General features: G+C 41.0%; 1 long non-coding RNA gene across 1 annotated transcript; it reads left to right on the top strand.

Moving 5' to 3' along the window:
* Positions 1 to 27,252, top strand: LOC309797067. The gene is made up of 5 exons (XR_014292542.1): positions 1 to 890; positions 8,046 to 8,482; positions 19,660 to 19,862; positions 25,848 to 25,904; positions 27,056 to 27,252. It is a non-coding gene; the product is annotated as an uncharacterized lncRNA (long non-coding RNA).

Below are 27,252 nucleotides of genomic sequence, written 5' to 3'. Positions count from 1 at the left end.
CCCCTCTTCCGGGCACCTCCCTCTCTTCCGGCCGCCCGTGTGAACCCGGCCCGCGCGGGCGGGGGCGCGGGCGGTGAGGCGCCAGGTGCGGCTCTCTAGCGGCGCCCTCTAGCGGCGCCTGGCGGAGCCTTCCCGAAAGCTCGACCTCGGAGCCTAAGCGTCCCCCAGTAACCTTCGCAAAAAGGAAGAGAGGGGTTCCCCTTTTGGCCCTGGACCAGTGACTTTGCTGTTTCTTCCTTGGAGAGAACTGGCTTTGGGCGATGGGGGGATAAGGGGATTAGAGCAGTGGCTCTCATAGGGTACATTTTCGCAAGTGTTTTTCTTACGTTTTATCAGGGACCCGTTTGGGGCCGTACCATCCTCTCAGGGCAGAGCGTGCCTTTTCCCGCTCGGCTGTGCACGCAGCCTGCATCCGCCTGAGCTTGCTGCGTTTAAAAACGGCCGCCTAGGGAAGAGGACGGAGCCTCCGCGGTGGCCCCTGACGGGGCTTCAGCACTGGGCGCAGCGTCTGGCTGAGAGCGAATAGGCTGTCCCCTCCCTCGGTGGGGGTCGCGGTTGAGCTGGGGTGGCACCGGGTCTAGTGGCCCAGGTGGCCTGGTGTCAGGGGAACATGACGGGTGACGAGGCCTCCAGGCCCTGTCGCAGCCCCTGCACAGACCAAATATAGAGTTAAACCTTTAAAAAAAAAAGGGGGCCTTGTGGGTCCCTTTTTTTTGAGGGGCCCTGTGGGTCCGAAGATCCTTTCAAAACTAGTTTCATAGTAGTGGTAGGATTTCGTTTCCTTTTCTTACTCTCGCTGAAATTTTCCAGAGAACTGATGTGTGATGACATCATTGCTCTCATGACTAAAGGAATGTGTGCTTGTGTTGTGTTTTCTAGAATTTCCTAAGGTAAGCTACTTCGATTCCTCAATGATTTTTCCCCCCTCTGCTGGTAATTTTTAGAGTTAACAGAATATTTTCTTTCTTACTTTTTTCCTTATTTTTTCTTAAATTTCTGACCTTCCTTGTGGAAACACTTTCCTTCTGCCTGAGGTACACTCCTTCATACTTGCATTTAGTGAAGGTCTGCTCTTGTAAAATTTTTGTTTTACTTGTCTAAATGTGTCTTTAAATTCATCTTAAAGTTCTTGAAGGATTTATTTCACTGTTAGCGAGTTTGAGGTTGGAAGTTCTTTTCTTTCAGCATGTTGATGATATCTGACTATCTCCTGGCTTGCATTGCTGTGGAAAATTGTTATATATTTACAGATGTGTGATGACATCATTGCTCTGGTGACTAAAGGAATGTGTGCTTGTGTGTTCTCATGTTTTCTAGAATTTTTGAAGGCAAGCTTTTTGGATTTTTCAATTATTTTTAAATGTCCTGAGAGTAAAATGTTTGAGAACAGCTGGATAAGAGTATAGCTCTTCCTGGATTATACCCAATGGGACAAGTACTCGGGCCTCTTGCAGATAGAGGGTTTTTCTGTTTGTTTGGGGTTTTTTTGGCTTTTTACAAACCACCTTCCCAGACAGGTCCTCTGAGGGCCCTGCTTTGGCTGCCCTGCCTGGGTTCTGGAATGAGTCAAAGAGAAAGCATAAAAGGGGCCTGCCGTGTTTTCAGTCTATAGGTTGGATTATCACCAAATGACTCCCCCAACATTCAACAAGTAATTCTCTGCCTTTGCTCGCAATATCCTGTATGTAGAAAAGAAAGCAAAAGTAGCTCCTCTGTTAGCCTTCCCACCCTCTGGGGATTTCATGCATAGTGAGTCATTGGGAGAATTTATGAAATGTGTTTCTCAAAGATCTTTAAAAATAGCATTGATTCTTGTCTGCCTAAAGCCACTTCAGGTAGTGTCTTTCCTGACACCATTGCACACGGATGACCATACATAGGCCCTTCCTGCTTCTGCTTTGTTCTCTTTTGTGGGAGGACTCAGGAGAGCTTGTTACAGAGTTACTGCTAACAGTAAGTAAGAACTAGGTGACTAAGCACTAATAATAGCTGCCTCCTTGAAGCAAAAACAAGGTCGTTTTCAATGTGGGCTGCTTAAGTTTTTAGAATAATGATTGTTTCATTAAAACACACTACAAGGGCCTCCCTGGTGGCGCAGTGGTTGAGAGTCCGCCTGCCGATGCAGGGGATACGGGTTCGTGCCCCGGTCTGGGAGGATCCCATATGCCGCGGAGCGGCTGGGCCCGTGAGCCATGGCCGCTGGGCCTGCGCATCCGGAGCCTGTGCTCCGCAACGGGAGGGGCCACAACAGTGAGAGGCCCGTGTATCGCAAAAAAAAAAAAAAAAAAAAAAAAAAAAAAAAAAACACACTATAATTGTTTTCTATTTATTCTGTTTTTCCAGTTTAAGTTTCATGCTCTTATGCTTCACTTTGCCATTATGACAAGGAGAGCCCATTCTGAGAAACAGGTGGCTAAAAAAAGCTCATTGTGATTGTGTTTTTTGCACACGTAAAAGCTTAGAACCCTAAGAAATGTGAATTTTCTTTATGAATCAAGTTAGGTTTTTTATTGTCAGGAATAGATAGATGCCATGGAGGACCAACATTACCCCTCTTGATACTGGAATTTAAATTTAAAACTGCATAAAAAGGGGTTAACTCCCTAGCATTTGGAAAACTTTTATTTGGCTAATGAGTCAACAAATCAACAACTATTTATTGACTCTTACGCTAGGTACTTGGGGGTTATAAAGGAGGACTAAGTTTTGAAACGAGCCCTCAGAGCATACAGTTTACTTTGCAGATATGTTTGTAGTTTACTACAACAGAATTTAATCTTTTTGAGAAAGATAATTCCTATAACTGAAGAGGTCTGAGTAGGGGGAGAGTAGGAGGAAAGGAAACAGCCAAGGGACATCGTGGGTGTTTTACATTCATTGACTTGTTTAATATCAACTGTCTTGTGAAATAGCTAATGTTAGCTCTATCTTTGCAACAGAGAGAACCAGAGGCTCAGAGGGCTACAAAATTGCAACAGCCAGGAAGTGGTAGAGCTAGGAAAGAAGGAATTCTGTTGATTTCCCTGCCAAAGTGAAGCTGTCCAACTTGCCCTATTAAACTATTATGGAAGGTGTCAGTTTTTTTTTTCTGTTTATAAAAATAATGCATATTGATTAAGAAAATATAAGTGCAGAAATAAAAAAAGGGACCTTCCCTGGTGGTGCAGTGGTTAAGAATCCTCCTGCCAATGCAGGGGACACGGGTTCGAGCCCTGGCCCGGGAAGATCCCACATGCCGCGGAGCGGCTGGGCCCATGAGCCATGGCCGCTGAGCCTGCGCGTCCGGAGCCTGTGCTCCGCAACGGGAGAGGCCACAACAGTGAGAGGCCCCCCTACCGCAAAAAAAAAAAAATTTAAACATCACCTGTGTGGGTTGTGTGTATGTAATAACAAAAAATTGGTATCATGTATCTATAATGTCTATCCTGCAGAGTGTAGTGGCTTCTTATCTACTACAGCTTTGGACTTAGATACTCCCCATCTGTGTGATTGTGTCAATACTTAACCTTGTTAAGTCACCATTTCTTCATCTGTAATTAGTAAATAATAATAGTACCCTTCATATGGTTAATTGTTGTGAGTATTAAATGAAGTAATACATATAAAGTACCCAGTGGAAATTCCCTGGTGGTCCAGTGGTTAGGACTCTGCACTCTCACTGCTGAGGGCCTGGGTTCAATCCCTGGTTGGGGAACTAAGATCCCACAAGCCTCGCAGTGTGGCAAAAAAAAAAAATACCCAGCATAGCACCTGGCATAATTGTTAACATTATTACTATTAATAGTGTAGAGTATTTCCCCATGTCACTGGGTATATTTAAATTAAAAAATATATATAATGGCTCCTTAGAGTTCCATTGTGAAATTTATTTTACCATTCTGTTGTTGAAGATGCAGGGCTTTTTCCCAATGATAAATAATACTTTGTTTTGTTTTGTTAATAAATTTATTTATTTATTTATTTATTTATTTATGGCTGTGTTGGGTCTTCGTTGCTGCATGCGAGCTTTCTCTAGTTGTGGCAAGCGGGGGCTACTCTTTGTTGTGGTGTGCGGGCTTCTCATTGCGGTGGCTTCTGTTGTTGTGGGGCACAGGCTCTAGGCACGTGGGCTTCGGTAGTTATGGCTCGCGGGCTCAGTAGTTGTGGTGCACGGACTTAGTTGCTCCACAGCATGTGGGATCTTCCCGGTCCAGGGATTGAACCTGTGTACCCTGCATTGGCAGGTGGATTCTTAACCACTGCACCACCAGGGAAGTCCCTAATACTTTGATAAACATTTTTTAACTCAAATTTTAGCCCAGGTTTCTGATTGTTTCCTTAGGTAGATTCCTAGAAGTGAAATTACTAGGTGAGCAGAGATGTAATTTTGTTGATCTGGAGCTAAAGAAACACTCTAAAACTTCAGGTCCTCACTACATGAAAGTGTAATTTGAGATGACTCTCTAGATGTGCTTGCTCTAGCTTGAATTATCTAAATTTTGATAACATCTGGGTTCCACAGTTGTAATAGAAGTTGAGTCTTTCTCAGAGGATGGTTTTCTTGCTACATATCACAGATGGGTGATAACCTGTGAGAATGATCAATAAATAAATACAACCACCCCCAAGAAAACACCTTATTTTGGGCCAAGATTTCCTTTTTTTTTAATTTATTTTTTATTGAAGCATAGTTGAATTATGGGCCAAGATATTCTTTTCTTTTCTTTTCTTTTCTTTTCTTTTCCTACCTTACCTTACTTTACCTTACCTTACATTTCTTTTTGAGAAATTATAATTTAGGACATGGAAAGCTGTTTCATATTTGGGGTAGACCATCAAAAGTGTAAGACTTCTGTTTATAAATGTAAAGTATTACATGACTTTAGGCCACAGTTAAAAGAGCCGGGTCAGCAATAAGAGGTGTTAATCAGGCCTCTTGTTTGCAAATGATTGCCACATCTTACTCTTCCACCATCTTGAAGGTCTCCATAGTCTTTATTTTAAAGTCTATTTTGTCTGATATGAGAATTGCTACTCCAGCTTTCTTTTGATTTCCATTTGTGTGGAATATCTTTTTCTATCCCCTCACTTTCAGTCTGTATGTGTCCCTAGGTCTGAAGTGGGTCTCTTGTAGACAACATATATACAGGTCTTGTTTTTGTATCCATTCAGCCAGTCTGTGTCTTTTGGATGGGGCATTTAATCCATTGACATTCAAGGTAATTATTGATATGTATGTTCTTATTACCGTTTTCTTAATTGTTTTGGGTTTGTTATTGTAGGTCTTTTCCTTCTCTTGTATTTCCTGCCTAGAGAAGTTCCTTTAGCATTTGTTGTAAAGCTGGTTTGGTGGTGCTGAATTCTCTTAGCTTTTGCTTGTCTGTAAAGGTTTTAATTTCTCCATCGAATCTGAATGAGATCCTTGCTGGGTACAGTAATCTTTGCTGTAGGTTTTTCCCTTTCATCACTTTAAATGTGTCCTGCCACTCCCTTCTGGCTTGCAGAGTTTCTGCTGAAAGATCAGCTGTTTACCTTATGGGGATTCCCTTGTATCTTAATTGTTGCTTTTCTCTTGCTGCTTTTAATATGTTTTCTTTGTGTTTAATTTTTGACAGTTTGATTAATATGTGTCTTGGCATATTTCTCCTTGGATTTATTCTGTATGGGACTCTCTGTGCCTCCTGGACTTGATTAGCTATTTCCTTTCCCATAATAGGGAAGTTTTCTTTCTTTTTTTTTTTTTTTTTTTTTTTGCGGTACGCGGGGCTCTCACTGTTGTGGCCTCTCCCGTTGCAGAGCACAGGCTCTGGACACACAGGCTCAACGACCATGGCTCACAGGCCTAGCCGCTCCGCAGCATGTGGGATCTTCCCGGACCGGGGCACGAACCCATGTCCCCTGCATCAGCAGGCGGACTCTCAACCACTGCGCCACCAGGGAAGCCCGGGAAGTTTTCAACTATAATCTCTTCAAATATTTTCTCAGTCCCTTTCTTTTTCTCTTCTTCTTCTGGGACCCCTATAATTCGAATGTTGGTGCGTTAAATGTTGTCCCAGAGGTCTCTGAGACTGTCCTCAATTCCTTTCATTCTTTTTTCTTATTCTGCTCTGCCGTAGTTATTTCCAATATTTTATCTTCCAGGTCACTTATCTGTTCTTCTGCCTCAGTTGTTCTGCTATTGATTCCTTCTAGAGAATTTTTAATTTCATTTATTGTGTTGTTCATCATTGCTTGTTTGCTCTTTAGTTCTTCTAGGTCCTTGTTAAACATTTCTTATATTTCCTCCATTCTACTTCCAAGATTTTGGATCATTTTTACTACCATTACTCTGAATCCTTTTTTAAGTAGACTGCCTATTTCCTCTTCATTTGTTTGGTCTGGTGGGTTTTTACGTTGATTCTTCATCTGCTGTGTGTTTGTGTGTCTTCTCATTTTGCTTAACCTATTGTGTTTGGGGTCTCCTTTTCGCAGGCTGCAGGTTGGTAGTTCCCGTTGTTTTTGGTGTCTGCCCCCAGTGGCTAAGGTTGGTTCAGTGGGTTGTGTAGGCTTTCTGGTGGAGGGGACTAGTGCCTGTGTTCTGGTGGATGAGGCTTGATTTTGTCTCTCTGGTGGGCAGGTCCACGTCTGGTGGTGTGTTTTGGGGTGTCTGTGGCCTTATTATGATTTTAGGCAGCCTCTCTGCTAATGGGTGGGGTTGTCTTCCTGTCTTGCTAGTTGTTTGGCATGGGGTGTACAGCACTGTAGCTTGATGGCCGTTGAGTGGAGCTGGGTCTTAACATTGAGACAGAGGTCTCTGGGAGAGCTCTTGCTGCTTGATATTACGTGGAGCTGGGAGGTCTCTGGTGGACCAGTGTCCTGAACTCAGTTCTCCCACCTCAGAGGCACAGGCCTGGCACCCGGCCGGAGCACCAAGACCCTGTCAGCCACACGGCTGCTAGTGTTGGAGGGTCTCCTGTGGAGGCAGGGGGTGGCTGTGGCTCACCGTGGGGACAAGGTCACTGTCAGCAGAAGTTCTGGGAAGTGCTGATTGGCGTGAGCCTTCCCAGAGTCTGCCATTAGCCCCACCAAAGAGCAGGGTCGGCTCCAGCTGTGTGATTTTGGACAAGGTTCTTGCATCTCAGTGTGCTTACCTGTCAAATGGAGTTAATAAGAATAATTTCCTCCTCCTAAGGTTGTGAATATTAAATGCTGCTGTAAAGCCCTTTGTAAAGTACTTAGAATACAACACTTACCCTCTAAATGTTTCTTCCTTTCTGTCTACTTGGTAAAATAAAGACTGTAACAGTTTTTGGATTAGGAAGAATAATTGTGAATGGTCCAATGCAGAGAGAGAAGGATTTGTCCCTAAATCGGTTTTCTTCCTGCCTTTACACAGGGATCATTCTCTTATTCATTGACCTCTGTCATGAAGCTTCACCCTCCTCATGAATAATAAATGTGCAATGATTCTGTTAACATTTGCCAACCAATGAGGGAATATTGCTCCAATGATCATAGAATCAGGAATCATCACAGAGTCTGGTAATCACAGAGGCTGGGTAATCAGTATTGTAATCCCTATTGTACTCTTCCTGGAGTTTTTCATCTGCCTAGCCAGACAGCATGTGGACAAGGTCAAATCCAGAACACATTATGCAGGATAAATTATTTACAATCCTGTCTCTAAAAGTGGACCTCATCTGTGACCTAATTAACACTCCAACTCTAAACCACATGTGGAGATCTTTTTTAAAGAGGTAGGCTTAGTGAAAATAGGAGAAAATATTGAAAAAGCATTAGGCAGAACATATTGATTCATACAACTTTTTTTTTCGCTTCTCCTTTTTACAGATATTTTAAGGTTATACCAAACAGAGGGAAGTTATGCAGTTACGGTGCTTAGAATCTGGGCAAGACAGCAGACAGAGCAATGTCCCAAACTTTCTTTCAGTATCTAGTCTCTGAATCCATGGTTAAAAACAAAAAGCTGTTAAAGAGCTATGAATAGTGGTTAAGTACTCTTCATTTACCTTCAGCATTCTATAACAATGAAACTCAATTTACAATTTTATAATTCTCTTACTCAGCTTCCAGAATGTTCCACATTTGTTGAAAACTACAAACAAACATATCCAAGAATCCCAGTGAATGCGAAGCAGCATAAACACAGAGAAAACCACATCAAGGCACTGCAGAATCACATTTCTCCAAACTAGTGATACAGAGAAAATCTTAAGTTAAGACTAATCACTGGTTTCTCATCAAAAACAATGCAAACCAGAAGATGGTGGAACAACATCTTTAAAGCATTGGAAGAATGCTTTCAACCCAGAATTTTATATCCAGTGAAAATGTCCTTCAAAGGTGAAGGCAAAATAAAGATATTTCAGATAAGCTAAAGCCAAGAGCATTCATCACTAGTGAACTTGTACCACAAGGAGTGCTAAAAGTTCTTCAGGTTAAAGGAAAATGATACCAGATGGACACAAGAGTCTATGCGAAGGAATGAAGAGTACCAGAAATGGTAAATGTGTGTGTCGTATAAAAGACATTTTTCTTGTTTTTAATGTCTTTATTTTATTTTTATTTTTTAAAACATCTTCATTGGAGTATAACTGCTTTACAATGGTGTGTTAGTTTCTGCTTTATAACAAAGTGAATCAGTTATACATATACATATGTTCCCATATCTCTTCCCTCTTGCATCTCCCTCCCTCCTACCCTCCCTATCCCACCCCCTAGGTGGTCACAAACCACCGAGCTGATCTCCCTGTGCTATGTGGCTGCTTCCGACTAGCTATCTATTTTACATTTGGAAGTGTATATATGTCCATGCCACTCTCTCACTTTGTCACAGGTTACCCTTCCCCCCACCCATATCCTCAAGTCCATTCTCTAGTAGGTCTGTGTCTTTGTTCCTGTCTTTACCCTAGGTTCTTCAGGACCTTTTTTTTTTTTTTTTTTTAGATTCCATATATATGTGTTAGGATACGGTATTTGTTTTTCGCTTTCTGACTTAACTTCACTCTGCATGACAGACTCTAGGTCCATCCACCTCATTACAAATAACTCAATTTTGTTCCTTTTTATGGCTGAGTAATATTCCATTGTATATATGTGCCACATCTTCTTTATCCATTCATCTGTCGATGGACACTTAGGTTGCTTCCATGTCCTGGCTATTGTAAATAGAGCTGCAATGAACATTTTGGTACATGACTCTTTTTGAATTATGGTTTTCTCAGGGTACATGCCCAGTAGTGGGATTGCTGGGTCGTATGGTAGTTCTATTTGTAGTTTTTTAAGGAACCTCCATACTGTTCTCCATAGTGGCCCTCTCCAGCATTTATTGTTTGTAGATTTTTTGATGATGGCCATTCTGCCTGGGGTGAGATGATACCTCATTGTAGTTTTGATTTGCATTTCTCTAATGATTAATGATGTTGAGCATTCTTTCATGTGTTTGTTGGCAATCTGCATGTCTTCTTTGGAGAAATGTCTATTTAGGTCTTCTCCCCATTTTTAGATTGGGTTGTTTGTTTTTTTGTTATTGAGCTGCATGAGCTGCTTGTGAATTTTGGAGATTAATCCTTTGTCAGTTGCTTCATTTGCAAATATTTTCTCCCATTCTGAGGGTTGTCTTTTGGTCTTGTTTTTGGTTTCCTTTGCTGTGCAAAAGCTTTGAAGTTTCATTAGGTCCCATTTGTTTATTTTTGTTTTTATTTCCATTACTCTAGGAGGTGGGTCAGAAAGGATCTTGCTGTGGTGTATATCATAGAGTGTTCTGCCAATGTTTTCCTCTCAGAGTTTGTTAGTGTCTGGCCTTACATTTAGGTCTTTAATCCATTTTGAGTTTATTTTTGTGTATGGTGTTAGGGAGTGTTCTAATTTCATACTTTTATATGTAGCTGTCCAGTTTTCCCAGCACCACTTATTGAAGAGGCTGTCTTTTCTCCATTGTATATTCTTGCCTCCTTTATCAAAGATAAGGTGACCGTATGTGTGTGGGTTTATCTCTGGGCTTTCTATCCTGTTCCATTGATCTATATTTCTGTTTTTGTGCCAGTACCATACTGTCTTGATTACTGTAGCTTTGTAGTATACTTTGAAGTCAGGGAGCCTGATTCCTCCAGCTCCGTTTTTCTTTCTCAAGATTGCTTTGGCTATTCGGGGTCTTTTGTGTTTCCATACAAATTGTGAAATTTTTTGTTCTAGTTCTGTGAAAAATGCCAGTGGTAGTTTGATAGTAGGGTAGTAGGGTCATTTTCACAATGTTGATTCTTCCAATCCAAGAACATGGTATATCTCTCCATCTATTTGTATCATCTTTTAATGTCTTTAAAAGATCCTTAACTACTTAAAGTAAGAATAACAACAGTATATTATGGGATTTATAACATTTGTAGAAGTAGAATGTATGAGCACAAGAGCACAAAGAATGGGGGAGATGGGATGGACGTATATTGTTATATGATTCTTACATTATATGTTAAATGCTATAACCTATAAAGTAAACTGTGATAAGTTAAAGTTGTATATTGTAAAGCTCAGAGCAACGACTAAATTTCTTAAAAAGGTATAACTAATAAGTCAATAGAGGGGATAAAATAGGTTCATAAAAAATAATGCAAGGGAAGACAGGAAAAGAGGAAAAAAGGAATAAAGAACAGACGGGACAAACAGGAAGTGTGGGACTGCTGTTGTTTCTGATATCTTATACCTATCAGGTAAGAAATCACCAAAGGAGTAGGGAGGGGAATTAAAGCAATTTATTCAAATTGTATATTTGAACACTAAGAACTTTTTTTTTTCTCCTAAAGGTAACTTAAGTTTGGAATCCTTTAAAAATATGAACGATAGGTCTTCCCTTGCTTTTAAGGACAAGGAGTATATTTGTTAAGTTGAAGGAGAGTGAAAATGAAAATGGGAAGGAATATTAATAAACCACTTAAGTAAGAAATGAAAAAAAAAGAAATCACCAAAGGAAACACCTAAAACATCTTATATTTACCTCTCAAAAATGGAATGAAATAAAGAATAAGTAAGTAAGCATGATATCCAGATTCCCACAAACGGAATTCAGTAGCTTTTGTTGATAACATCAACTATATTCTGATTCATTCAGCACTGAAATCAGTTTCTGTTTATCATGATAAAAGAGATTATTTTGGTTCAGAAGTGCCAGAAACCTGGCACAACTTGGATAGATTTGAAAGAAGGAACAGATCAGGCAAAGGAGTGTTGGGAAAAGGAGACCTGAGGTGCTCAGTGCTGTCACATTGGGTAGTGGCATTAGAAATCAGTGAGATTAGGATAGGCTCTGAAAGTGAAATTTAAAATCGAGCAGAGATATTCAAATTGTATCCTAGGCCAGTTAATATTTGACTATAAACTGACTGACTGTATTAACATACCTAAAGAGAAAAGGTATATCTTATAACAACCTTAATCATTGTATCAGTTAGGAATGCTTTTGACTACAACTAACAGAATAACCTACTTACAGTAGCTTAAGCCATGAAAACTTAAAAAACTCAATTAGAAGACTGGAGGTAGCCAGTTTCAGGGCTAGTTCAGCAATTAACCATGTTACAGAGCAACTGGGCTTTTAAAACCCTTCCACTCTGCCAATTATTCTCGATTCATCTCTTGAACATAAAAGGGCTGCAGTAGCTCCAAGCATCATTTCCTCACATCTGCATCCTAAACAGGGAGGAAGGGTCAGGAGCTAAAATCTTTCTCTGGCTGAGGCTCTGTCTTTTTATCTGGAAAGCAACATCTTTACTAGAATACTCCAGAAGTCTTCCCTTTATGTCTTATTGGACAGTACTGGGTAATACGGCTACCCATGGCTGCAAGGGAGGCTGGGACAGTGAGTATTTGGCACAGGGGAACAGAGATGCTATGTTTGGCCAAGATGACTTGTGATTCGTTCTTTGAGGTTGAGCACGTTGCTGCCCCAAACAAAATTGGGATGCTCTTAGCAAGGAATTAGAAGGGAATGGCTGTAGTCTAGGCAACTAAATGTATCTACTAGGATCAGTCCTGGAAGCGTAGGAAAAGAATCTCAGATGCCAAAATTGGTGCCTCCTGCTCTGGCACTGTACTGGAACCGGAATACCCTGATGCAAGAACTCCAGTAGCTGAATCTTGAGATCAGTCTTTGCATATTGTGGAGATGGATACTTAAGTTTCTCCTTATTCATTCATTTAATAGATTTTTATTGAATCAGATGTTGTTATAGACGCTGGAATTTTAGCAGTGGAAAAATCAGACAAAAATGTCCTTATGGCGTTTACATTCTAGTGAATGTGTCTTAGCTGAATGCAACTGATTCCTTGCTTATCAGTAAATTTTCTGATTACAGCCGGTTTCTCATGGCCCCCAAGCAGTCTCACATCTCATTATGAATTAAGAAATTGATATTCTTATTTCATTTATCAGTCTCTTGGTTGATGTGAGTCTTCCTAAGGACATAGATTCACCTTTAGTGAAGTGACAACTCAAGTTTCTGACTTGCACAACTCAGGGCTAGTACCTGAACCATGGTAAATTCAGCAAGGCATTTCAACCCTGTGAGCCATTGTGGAAGACAGAGAGCTACACAGCTTTCTCCAGTTAATAATCCAATAGTGCATGTTTTCCCTATTTGGAATGTTTAGGCTTATTCATATGTGTGAAAGGGATACAAGAAGGAAATATTAAATTATAAACATTGAAATCTATCAAAAAAAAAAAGAAGTCCTGACCTTGAAACTGTGATTTGTGCAATGTATTATGAATGAATTGGATTCAGATTCATCCTCAGGGGCTTCCCTAGTGGCGCAGTGGTTGAGAATCCGCCTGCCAATGCAGGGGATACCAGTTCGAGCCCTGGTCCGGGAAGATCCCATATGCCGCGGAGCAACTAGGCCTGTGTGCCACAACTACTGAGCCTGTGTTCTAGAGCCCGCGAGCCACAACTACTGAGCCCATGTGCCATAACCACTGAAGCCTGCGTGCTTAAAGCCCATGCTCTGTAACAAGAGAAGCCACTGCAATGAGAAGCCCGTGTGCAGCTACGAAGACCCAACACAGACAAAAAAAAAAAAAATCATCCTCAGAGGATTCAAGGTTAAAAAAATTTCCTATTCATGGACATTTAGATTGTTTACTTTTTTCCCTCCCTGCCATTTCAAACAATGCTATTATGAACATTCTTGTATATGTCCTTGAGTACAGGAGCAGTAATTTATAGGGTACTTGCCAAGGACTGGAATGCTGGGTCAAAGCATGTAATATTTGGGTTCAACTTTATGAAATAGAGCCAAATTGTTCTCCCAAGTGATTCTGCCATTCACAACTTCTACTAGCAGTGAATGAGAGTTCATGGCGCTCTCCATCCTCACCAACAGTTGGTAATTTCACTTCATGGTTTTTGCTTATCTGATGGGTATAAAATGGTATCTTATTGTGGTTTGAATTTTATTAATGTGATATTGATCTTTTCATATGTTTATTGGCCATATATTTTTTTCTTCTATTGAATTGCCAATTCAAGCAAGTTCAGAATTTTTATATTTTCATGGTGAATTTTTCCTATTCTCACACTTGTGCCTCTTTATTTTTATAGTGGTTTTTTATTTAAAGTACATTTTTATGAAATAAATACAGCTAATACAGCTTTTTTTTTGGTATTTACCTGATATGTCTTTTCTCCCAATCTTGACTTTAACGTTACTGTATTATACCAAGAACAGGCAAGTAGGAATGGTCCACCCCAGTTACAGAAAATAAGGGCCCTGTAGCCCCAGTACCAGGTTGCATCTGGTTTTGAATTTCATGCTTGTTTCTGTCCCCTTATCACTTACTGTTTCCATGGTGGACAGGACCAAGGGGCGGGTAAGAATGATATGTATGTAAGGATCTAGCCAATAAATGAGACAGACTCAGATCCACCTGAAAGGATCAAATTAAGTAGTAATAAGTTCTGAATCTATTTTTGCCAAAACACAGTGGAAAGGAAAGAAGTAGAAATAGAGTTTCCTTATTTACTGGCTTGAGATAGAAAAGAGTCCTAGATTAGGAAAATTAACATTCAGATATAGGATTCTGAAATGACAAATTTCAAAACATTTTGTTTACAGTATGTTGGGGAGCCATTTGATGATAACACATCCATTAAGTTAGAACCATGTGTCATTACTTTATAATTTACTAAAGTAAAAATTAGATGTAGAATACATTTGTCCACATGGGGAAACAAACCAGAAAGGGAGAAATATTGACTGAAGGCTTAGAAAATGCTGAATATGTACATGAGAGGGGAACTTGAGGATTATGATTTGAGGCCTTGTGATCATCTCGTTTTCGAGATGCCTTCTCATTTCCCAGTTTGGTTCCTCTGACTGTGCAGAATCCCCTGATTCCAGCAGCGATTGGTGTTATACATGGCTGGGATCATGAGTCTACTTCCCCAGATCTACCGCATCATCAGTTTTTCAGGGCAAGTCTGAGGTATAAGACTATGCCCTCTGGTGAAGGACACCATTCACTGCACGTCTGGTAATAGCTATTTGGGAAGTTCTTGCTAGCCCTTTTGATTTTTGGGAAAGTTACTGAATGCCTGTAAACCCTGATTTTTCCTTATCTGTAAAATGGGAATAAGGGGGATACTGATCTCCTATGGTTGTTGTGAGGATTAAACAAGATAATTGAGCAATAAGTTCTCAATAAATAATATTATCCTTACTGCTATTCCCTCTTTGTTCAACTAATATTTATTATAGATTTTCAACATGTTAGGCACTGAGGTAAGTACTCAATACCTGGTAGCTATCATACTGCTATTTAGCCATTTCATCAATCCATATTATTATATAATTACAGGGTATCAGGCACCGTGCCAAGTTTAGGAGCCAGTAAATAAAGACAGAACCTTCAAGACTCTGGATAAGCTTTTCTGGTTCTACCAATGGGAATCCTCTTCTCCCTTATGAGTTCTTTGGAATTCTTCAATGATATCTTCTCTTCAGTGAAAGAGATGACTGTCAGATGCCTTCCTACAATGTGCCAGGTTCTGGCTGACTATAGGATGGAAGAGGAGTATAAAGGATGTGAAAAGCCTTTGCTCCACATAGACAGGTGGCAGATAACCTGCTCCTGATGGGGCTTTTGCTTTTGCTTCTCCTTTCCTTTCCTTTTCCTATCCCTATCCCTTTCCTTTTCCCTTTCCTCTCCCAGAACCTAGTGTACTAGGGAAAAAGTTCTGCCGAAGTACCAGGGGAAAAACTCTACTGTAACAGGAGAAAAGAATATAGACACAGAGCAACACAGACCAGAAGAAAGTAGTGGACTTGCCTTTTTACAGCCCACAGGGGAAACACAGCCCTTCAGACTTCTTCCACTCCATAGCCTTCAGCTGGGTGTCAGTCATCCAGTTCCTTCTGGATGAGACAGGCCAGGGGTTAGAAAAGGATTGAGGACTTCCTTGGGCTTGAATCCTGCAAGTAAGTAGAAGAGGGGAGAAAAGAAAGAGGCCCTTACCATGGTTACAAAAAATCAGACCTTTCCCACTGCCAACATTCATGTGCTTTCAGGCGTTGTAATGTTACAAAGAGTTGCTGTTTCTTTCCCTACTAAATGCCTACTTCTGTTAATCAAGCTTTCCTAGAAGGTGCCAGACCCCAAGAATAGGGATGAGAGAGGGAGGAAAAAACAATCCTTTATGGCAATAAGAAAAAAAGTTATTTTTAATTTAAAAACATCTCAAAGGGTTTAGATTAATGCATGGATAATAGATTGGTTAAATTAAATTTAGGATGCTGGGAGGCTAGCTTTTGAGGTTGACATTTACATGGTTCTCCCATATAATAAATCATCCCTTTTTTTTAAACTCTGATGGACTCAGTCTTTAATTGGATGGATTGTGAATATGATCTGTAATGTGGACCCTTTTGTTTTTATGTTATGCTCTTATGGAAGGTTCTTTAAACGCAGTGCAGCTGGTTTTTGAAGGCTGGGTTAGGACTAAACCAGCCTTTGAAGGTGGGAGCATTGCTTACCATTCCTCTCCTTCCATTACTGCTTGAGAGCTGCTTTCCATCATCCAATCAGTTAAATCTTAACTAAATATTGAGAATTAACTTTGTGCCCAGACTCAAAATTTAAAAGATGACTCCTGCCTTCAAGAAGCTTACAATATCATTGGAGTTCCGTGATGGACACTTTAAATAATTAAAGAAATAATACAAAGCAAAGTATAATTAAGTGATAAATTGTCAGATTACAGACTTAGTGAAATAGAAATGTAGAGAAAGTAAAAGTTAATGATTACAGGAGTCAGAAAATCCTCTTAGAAGAAGTTGCACTTCAGTTGGGCTCTGCGAATCTAGGAAGGGAGGAAAGTACTCAATGAAGAGAGTACGACATGAACAGACCAGAGAAAGAAACCAGAAAGTTCAGAGCCTCAGCTTCCTCATCTGGGAAATGAGTCAGGAAGCCAGACATGAGCCCCTCTGTGGCAGACTATCGTTTTCAGTCTCGTGGCTCCAGCATCAAAGCAGAGTTTCTCTCATAGAGTAGGCACTTGATAGGTGTGTCTTGACTTGAACAAACATGACATATGACGGGGATGGTTTGGAGATTTGTCTACCCAGGGCCAAAGTTCATGTTAGCAAGCAATGAATCTCCCTCAGGAATCTGGGGCTTGCCTCTGAACCATCCTGAGAGAGTCACATTACTTCTCCCTGGGCGTGGAACTAAGTCCTCTGAGAATGCAGCGAAAGGATGTCTTGCTTATGCAACTCATTTCCTCTGAGGACACATAGCCCTGGTTGCCTCCAGCATAAGTTTCATCTGGGTTGGGGATGATAGTGACATTGGTAGGTTACTCAGGGAACTTGCTTGCCAGGAAATGAGCAGCTGGGCCATCGGTACATTGATACCTGGCCACCTTCCATGGATGCCTTTAATTAAAATGACATTTTATTTTTTTAATGACTTATTTATTATTATTATTATTATTTTACGATTTGATTTTATTTTTGGCTGCATTGGGTCTTAGTTGTGACATGCGGGCTCTTCGTTGCGGCATGTGGGCTTCTCTCTAGTTGCAGCATGCAGGTTTTCTCTCTCCAGTTGTGGCGCGGGCTCCAGGGCGAGTGGGCTCTGTAGTTTGTGGCACACGGGCTCTCTCGTTGAGGTGCGCGAGCTCAGTAGTTGTGGCGCGTGGGCTTAGTTGCCCCGTGGCATGTGGGATCTTAGTTCACTTAAGATCCAGGGATTGAGTCCACGTCCCCTGCATTGGAAGGCGGACTCTTTACCACTGGACCACCAGGAAGTCCCTAAAATGACATATTTTAATTAGCCAGGTATGTGTGATAATGTGAGACAGAAGAACGAACAAACACATTCCCATTTAATTATTTGGGAAGCGTTCTTAGCCTCTTTATAAAAAGTGTATTTATGAAACTGGAGAATTCAATTTAGGTTATTTAGTCTCTTTTTCTCTAAGGGAAGAACTCTGAAGTGTCACCTTCTCTTGTGGCTCTACAGGTCACTATCCTGTCTCCTCACCAAGACTCCTCCAACACTGCATACCAGCAGAATGCATTACTTATATTGCTTCCTCTGAGATCTTATGGCACATTATTCACTGGAGCAGTTATCACAGTGCATTTGATCACATTTCTGTTTTTTCCTCTCTGGGTGGTGGATTCCTGGAGGTCAGGAACTCTCTCTGTTTGATCTTTGTAGCTTTAGCACCCAGCAAAGCACGTGCCATATAGCAGGTGCTTAATAAATGGATTAAATTAATATATTGGCTCTATTGATTTTTAAAATTTATTTATTTATTATATTTATTTTTGCCTGGGTTGGGTCTTCATTGCTGTGTGTGGGCTTTCTCTAGTTGCGGTGAGTGGGGGCTACACTTCGTTGTGGCGCACGGGCTTCTCATTGCGGTGGCCTCTTGCTGCAGAGCACAGGCTCTAGGCGCGTGGGCTTCAGTAGTTGTGGCACGCAGGCTTAGTTGCTCCATGGCATGTGGGATCTTCCTGGACCAGGGCTCAAACCTGTGTCTCCTGCATTGGCAGGCAGATTCTTAACCACTGCGCCAGCAGGGAAGCCCTCTATTGATTATTTTTTAAGAATTTAAGGTAGAATTCATCAGAAAAATTCCTCCTATTCATTATCTTGACTTTCTCTGAGACTGTAAGAGCCTCTTGGCCAAGTAAAAGCCATGCCCAGAACTGGTTTGCAGGGGATTCTGAAATGATTTCTCTCCAAGAGCCTCCAGGAAAGAAAACAGCCCTGCCAACACACGTTGATTGTAGCCCACTGAGTCATGTGTCAGACATCTGACATCCAGAACTGTAAGATAATCAATCTGTGTTGTTTTAACCCACTAAGTTTGTGGTAATTTGTTACAGCAGCAATAGGAAGCTAATATAGTGGGTGAGGAAAATACTGTCCAAATCACATTGTTCAGGAATAATTCACTCTTGCTGTATCAGGAGTATTTTGCATATTCCTCAGTTAATGTCATATTATATTGATTTGTTTCCGTGTTCTCGCTCTCGTAGGCTGTGTGCCTCTCCTGGTGCAAGACTGTGCTTTTTTCATCTCTGTATTCTTAGTCCCTCAAACGTCATTGAATCTCTGTGTGTTTCTATGGTGACAAAGGATGAAGTGGGGAGGCACATGGGGCGGAGACCTGTTGATGGTGGCGCCAGCATTAGGGAGGGGAAGTGCGAGAACTGGCGGGGACCGGATTGGATGACGTTAGTTCTCAGTGGTGTGGGCTGGCGGGGCTGGAAGGCAGAGAATCTGCAGGTTCACTGCGTGCATGACGTGCATGACGGCGCATGACGAGGAAGTGGTCAAAGCAGCTTGATTTCCCTGGGGCTCTCGGTCCCGGAATGATTGAACAGACTTCTGAGTCTCCCGCATATGCCTCATCAGTAGTGAACCCCTCTCTGATTCCCTCCCACCCACTCCCTCACCCAGAGTGTTTCTCAACACTTATAGTCCCAGACAGGAAGGCACAGCACAGACTTCAGTTAGAATTGGAGCAGCTCCAATCACTAAAGTATTCAATCTGGGCTTCCTGCGAGTGACACTGTTTCCCTAGTTTCCCAACACTAGATTTCAGTACCTTGAGGGGCCCTGAATGTGCCCTTTAATAGCAAAACCAAACTCTGGCAGGCTTGGCCTGAGACATTTATTCTAGTACATTAAAGCAGATTGCTCTTTGTGTGTGTGTGTGTGTGTGTGTGTGTGTGTGTGGTTAAAATTAAATACAAAATGGAGACTGGACTTGAGAATTCCCTGAGCATTTAAGCCAGTAAGCTCAACTAAATCTAGCTTATTTCATGAACATAAATGAAACTTAACCCAGGTTATTTCTTGTAAATGCCTCTGACAGTCATTAAAAAAAAAACAACCTTAAGTCATGGTCTTTAAAATGGTATGAGATAATCACTTTTAACCAATCCCCTGCCATCTGGAACCCCCCATTGTAATAACCAGTTATTGTAAACGTTAATAACTTTCTCATTTTCACTTTATAAGCCTTGCTGTAATTTAATGCCTGTGACCTTCATATCCATCTTTGACTCTGGAAGCTCTCAGTTCCTGTTTTTATATACACAACAAACTCTTACTAAATACTATTTATTGATTTGGTGGTTTTGATTGTGTTATTTCTGGATTTTTGACAGTTTTCTGACATCAGAAGTGGGATCCAAAGAAGACCCTCAACAACTCTGAGGCCAGTGAGCAACCACGTGCTGGTACCCACTGGGCCCATTGAGCCCACCACTTTCTTGCCAATCTTGCAGTCAGCCTGAATGCTGCTCTCTTTGCATGTTGAGCTCTCGGAATTTATTGTGCATACCTGTATTTTGTTTGTTGAAGCTTCTTGGTAAGTCACCCTTCTGTCTGAAAGGGGAGAAACTTGTGATTCCCTGGGATTTAGGCAATGGTAGGATTACTGAGCTCCTCACAGATTGTTTCAGGGAATCTAGAGGAAGAGATAGGTTCCACCTCATCTAAATCTCATTCTCCTCCTCCCTTAAAAACTCTTGCTTCTTGTATGTATACCTACTATGGACCAGGATCTTGTGCCTTTCTGGCAAAGTGGGTGAACTTTACAAAGGATAATTTGGAATTGTAGTGGCCACTTCGGGGAAACTTTAACTTAGATAAGATAGTCCACTTTACGGGGTGCCCTTGAAAAGAGGATTGCAAACCTCTCAGAGACGATGGAAGATACTCTTTGATTGGTATGCAGAAGTTTCTAAGAGACACAATGACTCTAAAAATAGCTTTTCTAAAAGAATCCTTACAGTGCACATGTGCGTGTGTGCACATGCACACACGCACACACACACACACACAAAATCTTCATTAAAAAACTTTGGCCATCTGAGCAGGTAACCTTAACTTAGTCTGTCGGCCAGAAACACAATTTGGATCCAGATTCTTTTGAGTTTTGTATTATTATACTTGAGATATGGCTAAAATTAAAAAATGAAGACTATAAGACCTTTGTGTCTGTCTACATGTTTATGTATATCCATGTATGTATGTATATTATATATATACCTATATGATATTTTTTTTGGCCGCCCCGTGCAGCTTGTGGGATCTTAGTTCCCTAACCAGGGGTTGGACCTGGGCCCTCGGCAGTAAAAGCCCCGAGTCCTAACCACTGGACTGCCAGGGAATTCCCATATATATATATATAATATATATATATATTTTTGTGTGTGTGTGTGGTACGTGGGCCTCTCACTGTTGTGGCCTCTCCCGATGCGGAGCACAGGCTCTGGACGCGCAGGCTCAGCAGCCATGGCTCACGGACCCAGCTGCTTCACGGCATGTGGGATCTTCCTGGACCGGGGCACGAACCCGTGTCCCCCGCATCAGCAGGCGGACTCTCAACCACTGCGCCACCAGGGAAGCCCCTTCTCTAAATGTTTGATAGAATTTGCCTGTGAAGCCATCTAGTCCTGGACTTTTGTTTGTTGGAAGATTTTTAATTATGGTTTCAATTTCATTACTTGTGATAGGCCTGTTTATATTTTCTAATTCTTCCCGATTCAGTCTTGGAAAATTGTACCTTTCCAAGAATTTGTCCATTTCTTCGTGGTTGTCCACTTTACTGGCATATAGTTGCTTGTGGTAGTATCTTACAATCCTTTGTATTTCTGCAGTGTCAGTTGTGATTTCTCCTTTTTCATTTCTAATTTTATTGATTTGCGTCCTCTCCCTCTTTTTCTTGATGAGTCTGGCTAAGGGTTTATCGATTTTGTTTATCTGCTCAAAGAACCAGCTTTTAGTTTTATTGATCTTTCCTGTTGTTTTATTTGTTTCTATTTCATTTATTTCTGCTCTGATCTTTATGATTTCTTTCCTTCTACTGACTTTGGGTTTTCTTTGTTCTTCTTTCTCTAGTTGTTTTAAGTGTAGGGTTAGATTGTTTATTTGAGATTTTTCTTGTTTCTTGAGGTGAGATTGTATTGCTATAAACTTCCCTCTTAGGACTGCTTTTGCTGCATCACATAGGTTTTGGGTCATTGTGTTTTCATTGTCATTTGTTTCTGTGTATTTTTTTATTCTTTGATTTCTTCAGTGATCTCTTGGTTATTTAGTAGTGCACTGTTTAGCCTCTGTGTATTTGTGTTTTTTACAGTTTTTTTCCTGTAATTGATTTCCAATCTAATAGTGTTGTGGTCAGAAAAGATGCTTGATATGATTTCAATATTCTTAAATTTTCCAAGACTTGATTTGTGACCCAAGATGTGATCTATCCTGGAGAATGTTCTGTGTGCACTTGAGAGGAAAGTGTATTCTGCCACTTTTGGGTGGAATGTTCTATAAATATCAGTTAGATCTATCTGGTCTATTGTATCATTTAAAGCTTGTGTTTCCTTATTTATTTTCTGTTTGGATGATCTGTCCATTGGTGTAAGTGGGTTGTTAAAGTACCCTACTATTACTGTGTTACTGTTGATTTCTCCTTTCATGGTTGTTAGCACTTGCCTTATGTATTGAGGTGCTCCTATGTTGGGTGCATAAACATTTATAATTGTTATATCTTCTTCTTGGATTGATCTTTTGATCATTAGATAGTGTCCCTCCTTGTCTCTTGTAGCAGACTTTATTTTTAAAAAAATTTTTTATTTTTTATTTTTTATTTTTTTGCAGTATGCGGGCCTCTCACTGCTGTGGCCTCTCCCGTTGCAGAGCACAGGCTCCGGATGCGCAGGCTCAGCGGCCATGGCCCACGGGCCCAGACACTCTGCGGCACGTGGGATCTTCCTGGACTGGGGCACGAACCCGCGTCCCCTGCGTCGGCAGGCAGACTGTCAACCACTGTGCCACCAGGGAAGCCCAGTCTTGTAGGTTTTTACCTTGCTCCTTCATCTGTGATATACTTTTTTGCCGTGTCTCTTTTTTTTTTTTATGAGTGGGATTGTGTTCCTGTCTTACTGGTTGTTTGGCCTGAGGTTTCCAACTCTGGGGTTTGTAGGCTATTGGGTAGAGATGGGTCTTGGTGCTGAGATGAGGAACTCCGTGAGACCTCACTCTGATGAATATTCCCTAGGGTCTGAGGTTCTCTGTTAGTCCAGTGGTTTGGACTCGGAGCTCCCACCGCAGGAGCTTAGGCCCAACTCTGGGCTCATGAACCAAGATCCCACAAGCCACCTGGGGCGGCAAAAAAAAAAACCCCAAAAAACCAATAACAAAGTAAAATATAAAATTAGACTAGGAAACTAACAGATATGTTATGAAGAATATAAAAATAAAAATATAGATGAATCAACAACCGGAAAGTACTACAGTACCACAATAGTAAAAAAGAAGAGGAGGGGAAAAAAAAAGTGGGGGGAGGCCTTGGCTGTGGAGGGCAGGGCCTAAGCAAGGGTGAGGTTTGGGTGGTGGGCAGGGCCAATGCTCAGGACCCACAGGGCTGGAAAAGGCCCTGGGGGCTGTGGGGATTGGGGCTTAGGATCAAGGAACAGAAGGGGCCCAGGTGTGCCCCCCACCCCTGGTCTCAGAGGGCAGGGGACCTCACCTAGGAGCCCAGCAGGCTTCCTGGGCTCGAGTGGGTGGGGTAAACACCCTCCTCTCCTGCTTCTCCAGTCTGGGAGGGCCCCTACCGCCTGCTTCTCCTGATCTCCCTGGCCTCCCTCCTATGCCCTCAAGAACCCACGTGGTCTGGAGGGGGCTTTGGAGGGCAGGGGATCGGCCTGGGAGCTCAGCAGGCTCCCTGGCCTGAGTGGATGGGGCAGTTGCCCTCTGCTCCTCTCCCGCTCTTCCTGGAGAGTCCCTCCCACCTGCCTCTCCTGATCTCCCTGGCCTCAGGGGCACTGATCCTTTCTGGCCTCCACTTTCCCTCCCCCCTCAGTACCCCTACGTCCTACTGGTTCACTTTGGGGTTCCTCCTGTCTCCTTGGAGGTCTCCCCACCAGTGGCGGGCAGGCGCCCTAGTTGTGGGGAGACGCTAATGCTACATCTTCCCACACTGCCGTCTTGACTCTGCCCCTGATATCTTTAAAAGAATTTTACTTAGTTGGCTTAAAGAGAAATAAGTGCATGTATAAATTAAATATTCCTAAAACTCTCAGAAATGGAAACTCTAATCCAACTGTTTTCAATTTCACATGATCAGGATAATCTTTGTTAAATAAAAGTTAGTTTAAGTTTGTTGGTTTAATAAAAACAGACTTGTCTTTGGAATTGTCAATATTAAATGTAATGCAAACATATAACTTTTTCTACCTTGTTTTATTTGTCGAATAAGCTCATGCTATCTCTATGTTACAAAATAACTTAAGGGCTTCCCTGGTGGCGCAGTGGTTGAGAGTCCGCCTGCCGATGCAGGGGACATGGGTTCATGCCCCAGTCTGGGATGATCCCACACGCCGTGGAGCAGCTGGGCCTTTGAGCCATGGCCGCTGAGCCTGCACGTCCGGAGCCTGTGCTCCACAACGGGAGAGGCCACAACAGTGAGAGGCCCGTGTACCGCAAAACAAAAACAAACAGACAAACAAACAAAACTTAAGATGATGGCTAGCTGTTTGATGGCTAATCTAAGCATAATTGTTAAAAACAAGTAATTTAAATAAATGTAAATAAAATAAAAGTTTAGGGCCTCCCTGGTGGCGCAGTGGTTGAGAGTCCGCCTGCCGATGCAGGGGATACGGGTTCGTGCCCCGGTCTGGGAGGATCCCATATGCCGCGGAGCGGCTGGGCCCGTGAGCCATGGCCGCTGAGCCTGCGCATCCGGAGCCTGTGCTCCGCAACGGGAGAGGCCACAACAGTGAGAGGCCCGCGTACGGGGGGAAAAAAAAATAAAATAAAATAAAATAAAATAAAAGTTTATACTAAGCTAAACTAAATAATGAACATTTATTATCTAGATCATTTCCAAATAAGATAATTTACTGAGACATTGATCACTAAACATAAATTTAAATTTATTTTTCTTAATTTTTACAGAGACAAAGATATTTGGGTCTATTAATAAATATGTCTTTTGCCACATTAAAACCACATTAAATATTATACTATGAAAAATGTGTTTCTAAAAAGTATAAGTTTTTATAATTATATATTTTGTTTTGTTTTTTGTTTTTTGCGGTATGCGGGCCTCTCACTGCTGTGGCCTCCCCCGTTGCGGAGCACAGGCTCCGGATGCGCAGGCCCAGCGGCCATGGCTCACGGGCCCAGCCGCTCCGCGGCATATGGGATCCTCCCAGACCGGGGCACGAACCCGCATCCCCTGCATCGGCAGGCGGACTCCCAACCACTGCGCCACCAGGGAGGCCCTATAATTATATATTTATAAATTTGCTAATTTACTATGGGGTGCTAATATATGATAGATAGTTCACTATTGCCTGCTTTGTAACTTTCACTGGAAAATAAAGATTACTCATAGTTAAAATTTATAATCAATATGTAAAAATAGAGCTACTAGAAACAATAAAGAGTGAAGGAAAACAACTTTGTATACAAAGAAAGGGAAGAAAATTGGATTAAAAAATATCAGTACAGATTTATTTCATTTCTTCATAAAAAACAACTCCATAAAATATTTGAATAAAAAAAGAACAAACAGTTTTCAGTAAGTGTTTGCATATTTTTTCTACATACTTTCTTCTCCCTTCAGATTCCAAAAACAGAGTAGAACTGAGACATTCTTAATTTTGTCACAGCTACATAGCCTTTAATTCTGTCAACAGAACTTGTATCCATTCTCCATAAAGCCCCTGAATACCTAGCATTAGGAAATTAATAAACTCATTGGTCTAAACCCAAGGATACAAACCCCTAACAAGTGCCAAAGCACTCATTCATTATGAAACTGGGTCTTCCGTTTCCTTGCTAAGGATGTAGAGGTGTGTTCTACATCCTGAAAATAATAGACTGAGTTTACATGGCATGGATACGAGCAATAGTTACTGCACAAGTGAATAGGACACAAAACCACCTGAACTGGTTGTTTAGTGTATTGTAGGGAGAGGAGCTGATGTCTGGTTTTCTCTTTCCCTCTAACTCTTCTCTTTGACAACCAACAGCACATGAACATTATTTGTTAGACTATTCTGCCGTGCAGTTTTTCACTTTGATTCAAAGAAATGAAAACTGACATTGCTCTCCCTCACATTGATTGGAAGAAATCAATATAATAGTGAAAATACTGCTGATTCGAGGGATATGGAACATCAAAGTGATCCTTATTATGAGGTTTGAACTTGTAATTTTAAAAAATTGAAGTATAGTTGATTTACAATAAAATGTATTTTCATATGAGGAGTATGCAAGGAATATAGGATGTGTTTTTGTTAAGGAGAAAGAGAATAATGTGTAAAATAAAATGACTTTTTTTTTTCAGAAGAAGAAAGGAAAAAGAAGAAGGCAAAACCTAAATGGATATAGAAAGATGCAAAAGGTTTGTGGAAGAGAAATTTTATGTTGTGAGGTCACAGCTGGCTAAAATTGAGTAGATTTATTTACAAGAATTTTTAAAATGAGCTCAGTAATGTACTGATACAAAACTAGAGTTTAATTTTCTCTCTGTTAAAATCACAAAATTTCTTAGATTATTGGTCTGTTCTTAATAAAATATTATAAAAGGTTTTTCTTTACCTTTAATGTAATCTGCCTAGGAAACAAGGATTCCATGTCATGGGAAATATTTCCTGTGTTCCACATTGTCTTTATCAGATCTTTAATTAGGAAAACTGAGTTTTTTCAATTTTAAGAGCTAAGGTTTTTTACAACTATATAACTTTCTATATTTGCCTTTGAAATCTTTCAGTTATCACTTTGGTGAACAGATAACTAAGTATTATGTCATAGTGACTTACACTCCTAATTGATCAAGGGTTTCAAATCTTTTGACATTTTTAACAAACTTCCCCAAATCAAATTCTGAATGAAGTCTTTTTGACCTCAAACTAACTTTGGAATTTTCCAGAGGGCCCCTGGAAGTTCTGAAAAAAATTTGCTCTTTCTCCTTATAAAAGAGAAATCTCAGTTTATTTAGGCTTATTTGATATTAAATTGCATGGCAAACATTGTCAGATAAAAAGTAATGTTTGGGGTTTCCCTGGTGGCGCAGTGGTTGAGAGTCCGCCTGCCGATGCAGGGGAGACGGGTTTTGTGCCCCGGTCCGGGAAGATCCCACATGCCGCGGAGCGGCTAGGCCCGTGAGCCATGGCCGCTGAGCCTGCGCGTCCGGAGCCTGTGCTCCGCAACGGGAGAGGCCACAACAGTGACAGGCCCGTGTACCGCAAAAAAAAAAAAAAAAAAAAAAAGTAATGTTTGACCTTCTTAGATTATATTTATATAGTATATATTATTAATATGCGTTCTAGAAATTTTATGAAATTCCTAAAAACCTGTTATGTCCTTGTATAATGTTATCAGTCAAAATTCCAGTTATTATTTTATAATATTGTATGTCACAAAATAATAATTTGGGCATCATTTTTTGGTGAATTCTCACTAGATCTTTAACCATGGATGTTTTTAAGTCTTTTGTCACAGTTATTGTTTTACTCTTGATTCCTCTCTGAAAGCATTTGTAATCATCTACAGGCAAAATGCTTCATCTTCAATGAGATTTATGGAAAAGCTATTAACAAGTACTCTAGAATACAAGTTTCGGATAACTTTAAGATCATAACACTGAACTTGGTAAGAATTTCTAAGACTCTGCTGGAAAAGTGATTGATTCATAAAGCTACTAACCCAAGATGAAGCAAAACAAAAATTAATTACAGGGGACTGAATGA

The sequence above is a fragment of the Mesoplodon mirus genome (genome assembly GCF_964341445.2).
Source record: "Mesoplodon mirus genome assembly, chromosome: X".
NCBI classification, from domain to species: domain Eukaryota; kingdom Metazoa; phylum Chordata; class Mammalia; order Artiodactyla; family Ziphiidae; genus Mesoplodon; species Mesoplodon mirus.
This window is presented reverse-complemented; position numbering and strand designations above follow the sequence as displayed.